Source organism: Etheostoma spectabile, chromosome 17 (genome assembly GCF_008692095.1).
Source record: "Etheostoma spectabile isolate EspeVRDwgs_2016 chromosome 17, UIUC_Espe_1.0, whole genome shotgun sequence".
NCBI classification, from domain to species: Eukaryota; Metazoa; Chordata; class Actinopteri; order Perciformes; family Percidae; genus Etheostoma; species Etheostoma spectabile.
Genome location: NC_045749.1, coordinates 8,379,052 through 8,392,076, shown reverse-complemented (window position 1 = coordinate 8,392,076; position 13,025 = coordinate 8,379,052). Strand labels below are relative to the sequence as shown.

General features: G+C 37.1%; 1 protein-coding gene across 1 annotated transcript in view; it reads right to left on the bottom strand.

Annotated features, from left to right (window-relative positions):
- The window catches only part of chrm3a (cholinergic receptor, muscarinic 3a), an 84,076-nt gene that overhangs the window by 45,667 nt on the left and 25,384 nt on the right, over positions 1 to 13,025 (bottom strand). The window contains exon 2 of the mRNA XM_032541653.1: positions 9,224 to 9,338. The gene's annotated coding sequence lies outside the window, so the exon portion shown is untranslated. The remainder of the gene's footprint in view (positions 1 to 9,223; positions 9,339 to 13,025) is intronic.

Genomic DNA, 13,025 nt, shown 5'->3' with positions numbered 1-13,025 from the left:
GTGGCGATTTTGATGCTATCATAGTAGTGCCCCTAGCACTCCCACTCCCAAAAGGCCATTTGACCGAAAAATTTAAAACAGTAAATCTTAAAAGTGGTGTTTCTGTCCTAATAATGCCTTTAAATTAAAGTTTAAATGCATTTAATCATTATTGATTTATTGATGACCTAATTGAGGAGACAAAAGACAGACAAGGATTAAAGCCAGAGTGGGAAATAGATAATGGAGAGCATTAACCATGATTTGGCCTAAGCTGATGTAACAGAGGGAGTAATACAATCATTGGCTTTCTGTAAAGCTGAATGCTTTGTGGGTCTGATTTAAACAGGCACATTAGTGTTTTAAACATGGCTGGACAAGATTGATGGAATCTGCTGTCTGCCATGAAGACAGATGATTTCTCAATATAAATGCAGATAACATGACACAGTGGGCAGTAGACTAATATACCAGATACCAAAATCAATCACCATGAGTCTCAAGCATGTTTCAAATTCAGAGTAAATTGTCTGTGTGAGAGAGATGGAGAGACAGCAGAACTTAATCATGTGCCTCTTGAAAGTTAAATAATGTCTAATAGCAAATTCCTTAAAACATTAAGCTTTAAAGGATGTGCATGAGAAAAGCTCCAGTGGTGATTATGTTAATAAGAGCACATTTCCTCTCTCGGCTGCTTCAAAGTGAAGCCTACACAGGTGGATTGATATTCCTGCTTGGAGCCAGACAAAGCAGAGGGAGGGTTAGCGCGAGGCCAGTTGCACTCCATGCATGTGTGCATAAATGTGTGTGTTCACATGTGTATATTCATCTGTCTTGGCGTGTCTGCATTTTTAACAAGGCCTGATCCAAGTGCCTCCAGATGCTAGTGCCATTTTGCTCCCCTGCCAATCAAAGGCCACAGCAGAATGTCAGTTCCTGAGAGCCCTGGTTTCCAGTCAGCTTACCTGTATCTCAGTATTACTCAGATGCACACTGTGCTCTACCCCTGTAGCAGTCATGTCACACAAAGGAAACATTTTCCCAGAGTTAAAGCACCATGCAACAGGCACAAAACATTTTAGTTTATATAAATTATGTTTAGTTATAAACATGTACAGTATAATCAGATTAGTATGTAATCAAAAGCCAGGAGTACTTCTTAGAGTAATTCTTAAATGTTCACTTCTGGTTGATTTGGGAAAGTCCCAGTTAAATTCAAAAAGACATATTTATCAATTACTGGGTGCAGCTTTTCTGTTTAGCTTTGATAAAAAATGTGATATTGTCTTTATAAATCTGTGCAGCTACACTTATCAAATCAAATATGTTGTCGTTTTCAACATGCCTGGGAACGAATGATCTGTTCTTACAGATGATATCATAACCTGACATTACATTTTTTTTCCAGTAAGTGCATGCATCACTTTCTATGAATCCCTTGTGCATATGCAAGACATTTGAATCTGCCACTGACAATGTAAAACACTAAATTACGAGGTAACTAATTGAGTGTAATGACGATGACAATAATCTTAATCTTAAAATTACAATTTGAAACAGAACAAAATAAAACAAAATTAACATGAAAACAATAGAATGACACTTTACCAAGCTTTTGATTATATATTCTCCATGTGTTTTAAGAACAGGACACAGCATTATGCATTTATCATCATAGAGGTCAAACGATCTTCTGCAGAGAAAATGGCTTCTTTGAAAGTGCTGGCATGCTATTATATTATAGTTCTACAGGTTAGGCACCTTTGACAGTGTAGGTTAATTAAAATCACACCAGCTGAACATGGCAGCAGCTACTGGAGCCAGTGTTGTCTTTACTTTTTGACACCATCAATCCGCCTCATCCAAAAACAATGACATCATCCTTGACATTTACACTCATCAAGTTGTTGCCCAGTGGATGTCTCAGAAAAGGCCACTTGATTGCAGCACATAAGGCATAGACCTTCTGTGCTCTTATTTTTCATTCTGGAAATTAAAAATGATATCTTCTCTGCAGGCCGGCACCTTGACAAGACAGCCTTTATCAAGCTCCATCCATCTTGAGGAGGTATTTTTTGCTCTGTCATATTTCAAAGCATTGACTCAAAACCAGTAATAAACAAAAAGAAAACTTCAAGGAACGACAACAGTGCAATTAATGGCCTTAATGTACGTCATGGAGAAATGCATCCGTCCCAATTGCATTGCTGATTCTGGCACAGATTAGCATAGCCTGTAAAGAATTGCTGACATCACTAAAACAGGCTATACTAATTAAAGCCAGAATCATCAATTCAGATCCTTGGCCACCTTGACCTAAAAATAGGGGAAAGGTTTGGTTCCAAGTGAAGCTAGAGTTGTAAACAAATCAAAAGTTAGCATCAGAAGGTGAGTAGATTAATGGGAGTTAAAAGAAAAGCACATGAGAAATTGGATGCTTCCTTTGTATGCAAACGTAAACAATAAATTGAAATTCTAAGTTAAATATGACAAATACGTTCATTACATATTAAATAAACAATCTTATTTTTCTGTCATGTTAAGGGGAACATGACAGAAAAATCCCTTTCAGTTTGCAAATCCCTTTCATCCCTGTGAGTGTTCAACATGTGGTTCATTTCAGTTCAGAGCAGCACAGCAGCAGAGAAAGGGTCCATAGAGGACAGATGTCCCCTTGTTCTATAAGCAGTCTTTATCAAACAGAAGCCGTATCTGTGATTTATACCGCAAACAATGCATTACACCAGGACCAGCTTCTAAATGATACCCTGCCTATAATGGATGGCCTGGTGAAAGAAAAATAAAGGGAGCATAAGAAAGAGAGGAGTGGGAGGGTGCAGGTGTAAGAGAGAGTGAACACCAAGCAGAAAGTTAGGAAAGTACAATGAACAGATAACTGTGTTTTGAGATAAGGAGAATATACATTCTGTTTCCGCTCAGAAATAGGTGGAGCAAATGAGGAATGAATAGGAAAGATACGTTAAATGCTTCACTAATGAGTATGTTTATTGGCTTTGACTTATATGTCAAAAACATGACGTCCCCTGTGTTTGGTCTGGTTTGCTCTTTGAAAGCCTTTGTGAATAAAACACTGGATTGTTCATCTGTTTGTAAGAGTTGACTGAAAAAAAGTATCCCTCAGGATGCTCAGCTCAAAAGTCTTAATCCTTTACTGTCTATCTGTGGCTTAGTGAATGCGGAAGATGTAATAAGTCATCCTACCTATGATACAGTGTTCGGTAGATACGGTTTACCAATTTATCACCATACCATTATGACCCAAGCCGTGATTTCAATCATTGACTTTGAAAAATAAAAATTCCTGCAGGGTTGTGTAATCCAAATAACTACACTAATATGACTATATTGAAATATATTGATATTTGAAATATTTCAATCTTGACCAAAGTGGTGGGACCAACTAACAGCACTGCCATCCACAGAGCCATACTGCTCCTATTCAATTTCTCATGTTGCAAACTTTTATTTCCCTGTTTTATCCATCCGAAACACCAGCAATATTATTCTTAACCAAACAGAAGCAGATAGATTGGCAAATTAAACTAAAAATCAAGAAACAGAATTAAAGCCTAAAAAACACTGACTATAAAACGTTTTTCCTCCGTTAAACAATAAGCTGCTGCTTGGAATTGTGTAAGACCAGCTTGTGATTCCTTGTTCTAGTCAATAACCTTTACTGCTAAAACACCACTTTTAGTGTGATAGTCGTCCTGAGCTAATACAATTTAATTAAGTGACTACACTATGCATTTGTCTTTAAATTGACTCCTTAAAAACATGTTTTTCTAAATGTCTTTGTGTGCAGTGCCCTGACAAGAATTCCATAATTTGTCCTGCTTGTACTAAACAGAATGGACTATAGAGCTTGTTAAATGGGTAGTTTAGACTAAAATGACATCCTGTTGTTACGTAAAGAAGCTAGATAATATAGATATAGTTTTGATTCAGATTCCAATGGTAGTGTATTGTCGAATAAATGCTTTTACTTCCCAAGTTATGTTGCCAAAAAATATTTGTCAAATTTATATTTATATATATATATATATTTGACAAAATATTTCGTTGTATAAACATAACCCGTAAAAACACAACTAAATCCACTATAGCAAACAGAAGTCAATGTGTAGCAGGTATACAATAAAATTCCTTTAGGGCCTGGTGTTTGTATTGAATATTGCAAACATGCACAGATTGAGGTTAGGCTATTGCAGTCCACGTCCGCAGAATAACATGTCTACAGGTCAGGGGGTTGACTGAAGAACTACATGAATCTAAAGCCACCACAGAAAAATGTTTGCCTAAGGAGAAAGTTTTGGAGAGATGCATCTGGACACTGTCTCCAGCAGGTATAGGACTGTGTGTTCTGGCAACTGAAATAGGAAGGATAACAAAACAAGGGAATTTTGGGGAGGGGGGAAATGAAAAAAAGAGAAGGAAGGCATGTGTAGGTGTTTTCCACAAGACGTTCAGATAAGCAAAGCACAATATTTCCCATTTAGCTTTCACTATAGGCATAATGTAATGATATTTATGTGATAATCCCAACATAAAAGTGGGTGTTGGGTGTGGAAAAGGCTGTCCCACTTTCATGAACTAAGAAGGTTCCCATACACAAACTGCACAATACTTGATGCAGATGGAAGCTAAAAACATATAAAGACCTGGCAAGCAGGAATGGCAAAGGATAAAATAGGAACACCTACATAATTAGCTCAGGAAAAAAACTTATGATGTGGTGTTATGATTCAGCTGTAGATAAGAAAGTTCATTTTAAGAGATAAGGCAGATGACCAATTACAGGGAACAGAGGGTACACAATTTATACAAACTCTTAGATAAAGGTGTGGTGATAAACAATGTATGTTTCCTTTGGCTAATGCTGTTTTACGAGACCAAAATATCTAAGTAAAAGATGTTAGAGAGGTTAGAAAAAGAGTCTTAGTAGTTTTGCTTTGTACTGGAAAACACTTGCCAAGTCAAACAGCAGCAGCCTGGGTAACAGCACAGAGCGTGCGGGTCAAACAAGTGAAGAAATTAAAAAGAGATGCCCAAAAGGCATAATAAGTGCCCAAACATTATAGGACAAGTACACAAAAGCTATAGAGTATTATTGCTGAGCATAGGGCAGCTTTTTGCAGCAGGACATCTGGATCTTTAGAAAAGAAAGATTGCTTTGGAGCAAACCTATTGACAGAAAGAGGCAGCAATTTGAGCCAAAGCTGCATCTGGACAAAGCAGTCAGTGGATGAGCTGGTAAAGTGCAGGAAAGGGACTTGGCTAAAGAGTTGTGCAATATGGAAGGTAACCAAATTAGGCTCATTACGTGCAACACAATATGTGCCACCATCCCCCACCTCAAACCTCAATGGGTAAGTGAGTGAAGGTGAGAAAAGACTACAAGAGAATAGCAATGCAAATAATAATCAAACATTTTTACTAAATAAAAAACAGTTGCAACAGTTCAATGGCCATTCATAGGGTTTCGTTATCACTCAATGGTTAACAGTACAAAGTACATGATTTATTACTATTTGTTGCATACTGCAGCGAGGATAACACAGCACCACTGAGCTCAGACCCCAGATAAAAGTCATCTGAAACAGCTGTGGGTCTTCAATCTTACTTTGAGTTAAATTGCCAGATGTTCCATACTATGAAAATATAATTATTACAATAATCCTTGACACAGCTCAATTTCACAATTGCTGGAAATCAAAGTGATGTCCAACCTCTAATATAAAGTATGCAATTTACACTTTGCAACAACTGGATACATTATTCTTCACCAGATTGAAATGTCACAAACCGATCAGTAAGATCATCAAATACTCACTTAGCTAATTACTAAAGATTACCAGCTGTATAAAGGCTAATCTAAATCAGATCCTGTTTTAATTCCATTGCACAGCTGTTAAAATGTTCTTTTGTGCTCTGTAAAAACACTCTAACTATTGCAAAAATACAGTTTGATTTATGAACAAGAGAACAATAGAGAGAAAGTACAGCAGCCACCGTTTCAATGAAGACATGTGGACACACTGACCGCAGAGAGTAAAGATTTAAAAAAAAGTCACGTTGCCTCAATTTCAGCAACATTTGACATGATTACCATGCTTTTCAAGTGCTGCAATTTCTGAGAAACTGTATTTGAACTTCTGTGCTGTAGACAGAGAGGCTGTCCAAATCCTGTCCAAACCTCCCTTAACCAACAGATCCAAACAGATGCTATTAAAACTATACAGAGCAAAGGAGTACAGACACTTACATTATTCAAAATATATGTTAGCCAATTCAAGTGTTTTTACTGATTAACAAATGGTAAGTAAGTGTAAAAACATGTGGGGGAAGCATATTGAAATTAAGTGTAGAAAAAAATGGTTCTGTCAAACAAGGTGTTTTACTAATTTTTAGCATACACTACCGGTCAAAAGTTTGGGGTCACTTCGAAATTTCCATTGCACTCCTATAGACGAATACCAGTTGAGATCAGTTGCATTGTTTTTTTAACCAGCGCAGCAGTTTTCATATTACATTGTGCTACATAATGCAAAAGGGTTCTCCAATGTTTTGTCAGTTAGTTTTTTTAAAGATATCAGATTAGTGAACAGAATGGGCCTTTGGAACATTGGATGATGGTTGCTGTAATGGGCAATGTAGATATTGCATTAAAGATCAGCCCCCACTCAGATCAGCTGGTAATCTGTCTAACATCGAGTGGAATGGAAATTGATAGTGGCCCCATACTTTTGACCGGTAGTGTACATCTAATTTATTAGTATTTAGAGTAATGCTGTGTTATGTAAACAAAAAATCATCAACTCTGGTATTACAGATGGATAATTACTAAATATTTAATGACTTGGATCATGATTTGGGTAAAAAAAACATGATTAGTGCATTCTTAAAAAACAAACATCATTGAAAACTGCTTACACACTTTTATCTTAAATTGAAAAACTATTCATGTAGACTGAGATACTAATTTGCCACAGCTGGAGAGTTTCTAAGGAGACAGAAAATAAACATTGCAGTGGTTCAAAAATTACTTTAGTGTGTGGTGTGTGTGTGTGTGTGTGTGTGTGTGTGTGTGTGTGTGTGTGTGTGTGTGTGTGTGTGTGTGTATTTGCAATTGTAATATCAGAGTTCTCCTAACTTTGTCAAGGATTGTTCTGTAATTGCCAGTAGGAGCATGAGCGTTTTCTGAACTGAATGATGCTTTTAGATCCATGCGGTATTTAGGAGTAGCTTCTTCTGCAAACATTCGGTTTTTTAATGATGATAAAAATGTAAAATATAATTTGTAACTAGAATCTAGACTTTATTAAGTAACAAATAACAGTGACGAATTTGTCCTAAAGTTCCTTCAATTTTTGGTTTCAGATTAACTAAATTCCTTAAAGCATTTTAAACCTGAAATCAATAATTTGACATTATTGACAATTTGACACTAAACATAGTAAAAGTCCAATACAATCTAACGTTGTAACCAACAGCTGAAACAGATCATATCAAAGAAGTGTAGGACACAAAAATTACTTCAGACAGGTAATCATATTTCAAGAAATTAGGTGACAGAAATGGTTTATCTAAGCCTCCCTACACTCACGCTCAAATGTGCTCCCCACATCTCTTGTATAACCATGCCTGCCGTTACTGAGAAGCCAAATTAAATGCACGCTGAATGAATTTTATCCAATGCTTGAATGCTTTTAACCAGTCCTGGTGTTGTACCCATACACACAGATGTACTGTAAATCCCCTGAACTTTGTATGTAGTAACTGTATGTTGTACATATGCCCCTGTTTCTTCCATGACAAATGAGCCTTGCCTTTGGCCAGTTATTACAAATTATAATTGTTTTCATGTTTACCTGATGTTAATGATTTTTTGTGTTAGTTTCACTTACATAGATTGCATTGATTATAGCCTGAGGTCCTCTATGAATGCAAGTCAACTATCAATCACAGCTTCAGTGCAAACCTCATTTCCATAAAAAGGCACTCTCGCCAAAGGCTACTTCATTTGAGAGTAACTTTTCAGAGGAGTTGAGGGTAATATGTTATCACAGAACACACAAAATCAGCCACATGCCTGTTAGGCTTGGGGGCAAATTTTATTACTTTCAAACGAGGTTATAGCTTTATAACGCTTACCATTTATTTTCATTTGAAAATAAAGACAACAGTGAATGCGAAAGATTTTTATGTGAGGCAGGACCACTTATAAGCCATAAATTTGAAGCAATGGATTAATAAATAAAGCATACAGTAACTTCACAATGAAAATATAAAGTATTCTTCTGGAGTTACTATTTTCATTTTTTTAACACTATGTTTTTACCTGAAATCTGCCCTTGTTTGGCACAGTAAATCACGGGAATAGAGAACCTGGATAATTCCATGTCTGCTGCCAGGTCACAAGTGGCAATTCACACCGTACAACCAATATCCTAGCCTCTCCAATTCTGGCTCTAACACACATGTCCATTTGAGTTGCTGAAGAACTGCCCCTCTCCTGTGGCGCTAATACAATGCTTTCAACATTTCTAAGGTTCTTATTAAATCAAACCACACATGTGCTGAGTTTAGTCAGTCCAAGCTATTTCTCTAGGCCCCTGATCACATTGCACAGTATTGCACATTATTATTATTATTATTAATATTATTATTATTATTATCATTGGTATAAGACTTATACCAATAATAATAATACACTACTTATACTATAAGTAGTGTGGTAGAATTGGTATTTTGGTGTTGTGGCTATTGTTGTCAGGCAGTTATCGTTATTATGTTTGTTTATTTTGTTTTTGACTTGTGGGCGCCGATAGTTAGTTTCCACAGGTAATATGTTACAGGTGGTTTGCACTTGTCACAGAGGACTGCTTCCCTATATGGGTCTTTGCTTATGCAAATAACAAACTGCTTGGAATGTGCATGCAAATTAAGATCAAACACGATGCACCAATGTTTTCACATGGTGCCCTGGCTTCATGGATGAGAAAAGGTTTTTATTTTTCTTTATAAAAGTCTGGTGATGCTGTTAACAAAAACATCAAACCAACAATGAATTGGTCCTTTTTAGGGGATTTGTTGAAAATAAAAAAATAATAAACAGAATAAACATGTATTATTATATTTACATTATACAGTATATATATATATATATATACAGCATATATAATTGAGACAAATACAAAAGATTCTCTGACTCTTAACTCACCAAATGTTTTGGGGAGGTGAAGTGTCTGCAGGTCACCTTTCAGCGGAGTGCTATTTGGTATCCATGGTGTCTACTGGGGATGCGCAGTTGTCCTCCTCCAGCCGGATCATGGCGTCTGGGAAGCAGACAGGGAGCAAGGGGGCAGATGGAAAAGGAGGGGAAAAGAGAGATGATTTTTCTTAATGAGGGAGTGGAACACCTACAGCACACTAACCTTTTTAGCATTTGAAATGATGGAGGGCATGCCTCAACAGGTAGACCATACATATATAAGTAAGATCGTGACACTATGTCACTACAATTAAAGCCAAAATGACTGCTCTTTTGATGCAGAAAATATACATTTTTCCTCTCAAAAAAGAGTCAAAGGTCTTTAGTCAGGAACTAATTTGTACATCTTTCTATGTGTCTTGCTGCCAAATAGCTTATATTGCTCTCAGTAATCTACCTCTCCATCTGCAGCAGTTTTAAAATCTTTCTTTGTGCAATATGTTTTAATCAAGGATCTACTTGAGTAGTGTAGCTACCATTCCCCACTGTCAAAGGAAAGAATGGCATGTCTTTATGTCTTGGGAAGTGTTCATGCCTTATATAGTCTTGGTCTAGTAGAGCTGCACATAGCTGGATCTAGCCAGGGGCTAAGGAAGCAGACCTTATGAGAGCTCATTAAAATCTTCTTCAAGTCTTACGAGACAAATATGAATGTATAAGAAAAAACAAGCTTGCTATTTAAAATAATCAAAAGTAATAGAGCAGTTCCCTGACTGAAAAAGCATTTATTGAATATGGCCATAGCTGGCCTGGATGGGTAAATGAAAAAGGGTGACAGAGCGGACAAGACAAAAGCTTAGTGCCGATAATTAAACAATTCACAAACGCCTTGAGTATTGTGAAACAAATGAACACGCTACTCTCTTTTTCATGTTACACTTACAAATTACACCTAAAAGGTCAATTGAGGAAATATTTTGCTCTTTTAATGGCAGGTTGGATGATATTTCAGGCCGAGGAAGATTCACAATGGCACGTTTTTTGCAAACACTAACATTTATAAAGTTTCACGAAGACCAAACTAATTTAAATAAAAATCCACAACTGTTTTCTTTGTATTGTATGAAACGAATTATAAAAAGATGGACCTCACTTGGTCGATCTGCTCCACATTTCAGCTGAGTTTGCAGGGGCGTTCTCAAGTGAGCCATAAGGAGGACTGAACAAGACAATTACCATTTTCAAGTTTTCACTTTAAATCTGCAACCTTACTTGATTTGAGTCTCAATTTGCATGAAATACCCTATGAATGAGGGGGCTTTTCCTACAATAATATGAAATGGTAATTATCCAGATAGAGAGTGAATGTGAAAGTACAATAGCTCATTACCAAGCTGTATATGTGAAGGCCACTGCTTTAAAGTAACAGATAAAAGGTCAAGTAATTATATAAGCTTTAGTTCTAAGCCTCACAGTGAATTTCTCTGAAGAAGAATGTCTTGGAAGTGTTCATTTTCAAAATGCAACTAGAATAGGAGAAGAAATGAATGTTTAATAGGAAAACTTTTGTTACATGTGAGAATATTCATCCATACCCCAGGCATCTGGCACAAGGGCAAATCACAAAACACTGCAACAATTCCCTGCACTAACAAAAATAAAATCTACTATACTTGCAGGTTAGGAGGCAGTTTTGGCAGCTTAGGCAGCAACTGGGTGTATATGCTGTAGCGAAATATTATATTAACTTTTCAGCTCTTAAATGGAGGTGTTACTTTGTTCCTCTAATATATGCATACATAAAGAAATATGTTTTGTTGTGTTCACACAGTTTAGAATGAGTAGAAAATATCTGACCATGCTAACCAAGCTGATGTTATTAGGTCATTATAAAACATGAATGGCATAATGTTTTGTTATTTTAGGTATGGTGTGTTAGTTTTGTAAAATGTGATTTCAGATCTTCCCCATTCAAACAACATTTTATTAAGTCAGATGTGTTGACCGTATTGCATTGTATCTCTAAACAGATAATATATTAGCAAGCTAACGTTAATTTGGCTCAGTTAGCTATCTAACAGTTACACCTACCAATTAATTGGTGTAAATATTTAGAACAACTTAGCTCAACTTTACAATTCGTTTGCTAGTCTGATGCATACATGTAAATATCCACTTAATAAGCACTTCTGTCATAAAGAGGCTAAGTATGAACTTACCATAAGCTGGTAAACCTCTGCATGCATCATGCCACAGTCAAACTTATTGTTTCCAGGTGAAAATAACCAACTGGTGACTCCCTGTGTACTAAATGAGGAACACAGGAGTCTTCAGCCTCCTCAGGCCAACGTTGCAGCACACAGCCACAGTGGTACAGACACAATCCACAGTGGCAACAACTAAAACATGATAGGTTGGATGGTTCAGATTAAACACTGCAAATCTCATTAAACTTTCACTCACTCACAGTCCCACTTCTCTCTTACTCCTACAGTAAATGGAGCCCCTTATCTTACCTAGCTCTGGTCCAGTTTAAATCTACTAGTAAGGCTCTTCAAATGTATTGGCCGAAAAGACTTGCTATCAGCTTTCACTGACTGTTTATCTTTCCCTGTTAGTGCAGCAAAGTGAGAACAACTAAACAGTAAAACTCCCCTTGATTAATGCATTTTGTGATTTATATTATATGACTCAAATACCCAGTGTCAGCTTGATTTAAGAGCTGCAGGTTCCATTGGGGCATGATAAAAAATAGGGCTCAGACTTCACTGAATGCTTAGACTGAAGAAGAATGTTTATGGAGTCTGCTCCTCAACATCTTAACCTTGCAGCAAATATTTCATCCCACTGGGGTTAACTGCTACAAATGATTCAGTATCTGATCACCTGCTTGAAAGGGCTCAGCAAGAGCCTCTGTGCCTCAGAGAATGTCTTCCAAATGGCCTTCTTTTATGAATTGATGGTGCAGAGGAGTATATTGTTTCCAGCTGTAACACTGCATTCAGGAATGTGTAGGAGCAAGGCAGTTTGTGTGTGTGAGAGAGACAGTCAAAAAGACAGACATACAGAAAGACAGAGGGAAAAGGACAGAAAGTTAGTGTTTCTTATGGTTGAACTGCAGTTGAGATTCAGCCAAGGTCATTCTCTTACTTATGACATACATGGAGCCAGACTGAGTCTCTCACTTGGACGCTCTCCATCTGTTCCCACTGATAAGACCGGGAACTTCATGTGCAGCAGACAGACACCACGGCTCTGTATTGTGTGGATCTAGTGTGATTCAAACCAAATTTAGGTTTTCTTGAATAGCAATGAAGACAGCATTTTCACATACATACATGCCTCTAAAGATGGGCTTTAACATATAGTTTAGATGTCATGTTATACTACTATCTACCAGGGTCCATGAATAAAACAAATACTTCTCTGGTGCATTTTTAAAAATGTAATTATGTACCGGGGTGAAACAAACTGTCTATGTACAAGCTACTGTGAAGCAGAGGAAGCACGTTGCAGCAGTCACATCTACTGCTCAGTGGAGAATTATTCTGCTAAAAGACCTTTCCAGCCACAAAGGTGGACAGGGATATTATGTTAATTGGTTTATGCATGTCAGCTGGGAAACTCAATTACAGACTATCAAAGAGGCCTGAAACAGCTTCACCAAAGTAAGACTTTAACCAAGCTTCCAAAAGTCCACATATTTGTCCTCAGTGTCTGAAGCCCATGTAAAATAGGAGAGGTGTAAGTGCCACTCGCTGACCAGCAGGACTGTTCTGCTTTCTCCTGATCAACACTCAGTCACCACTCT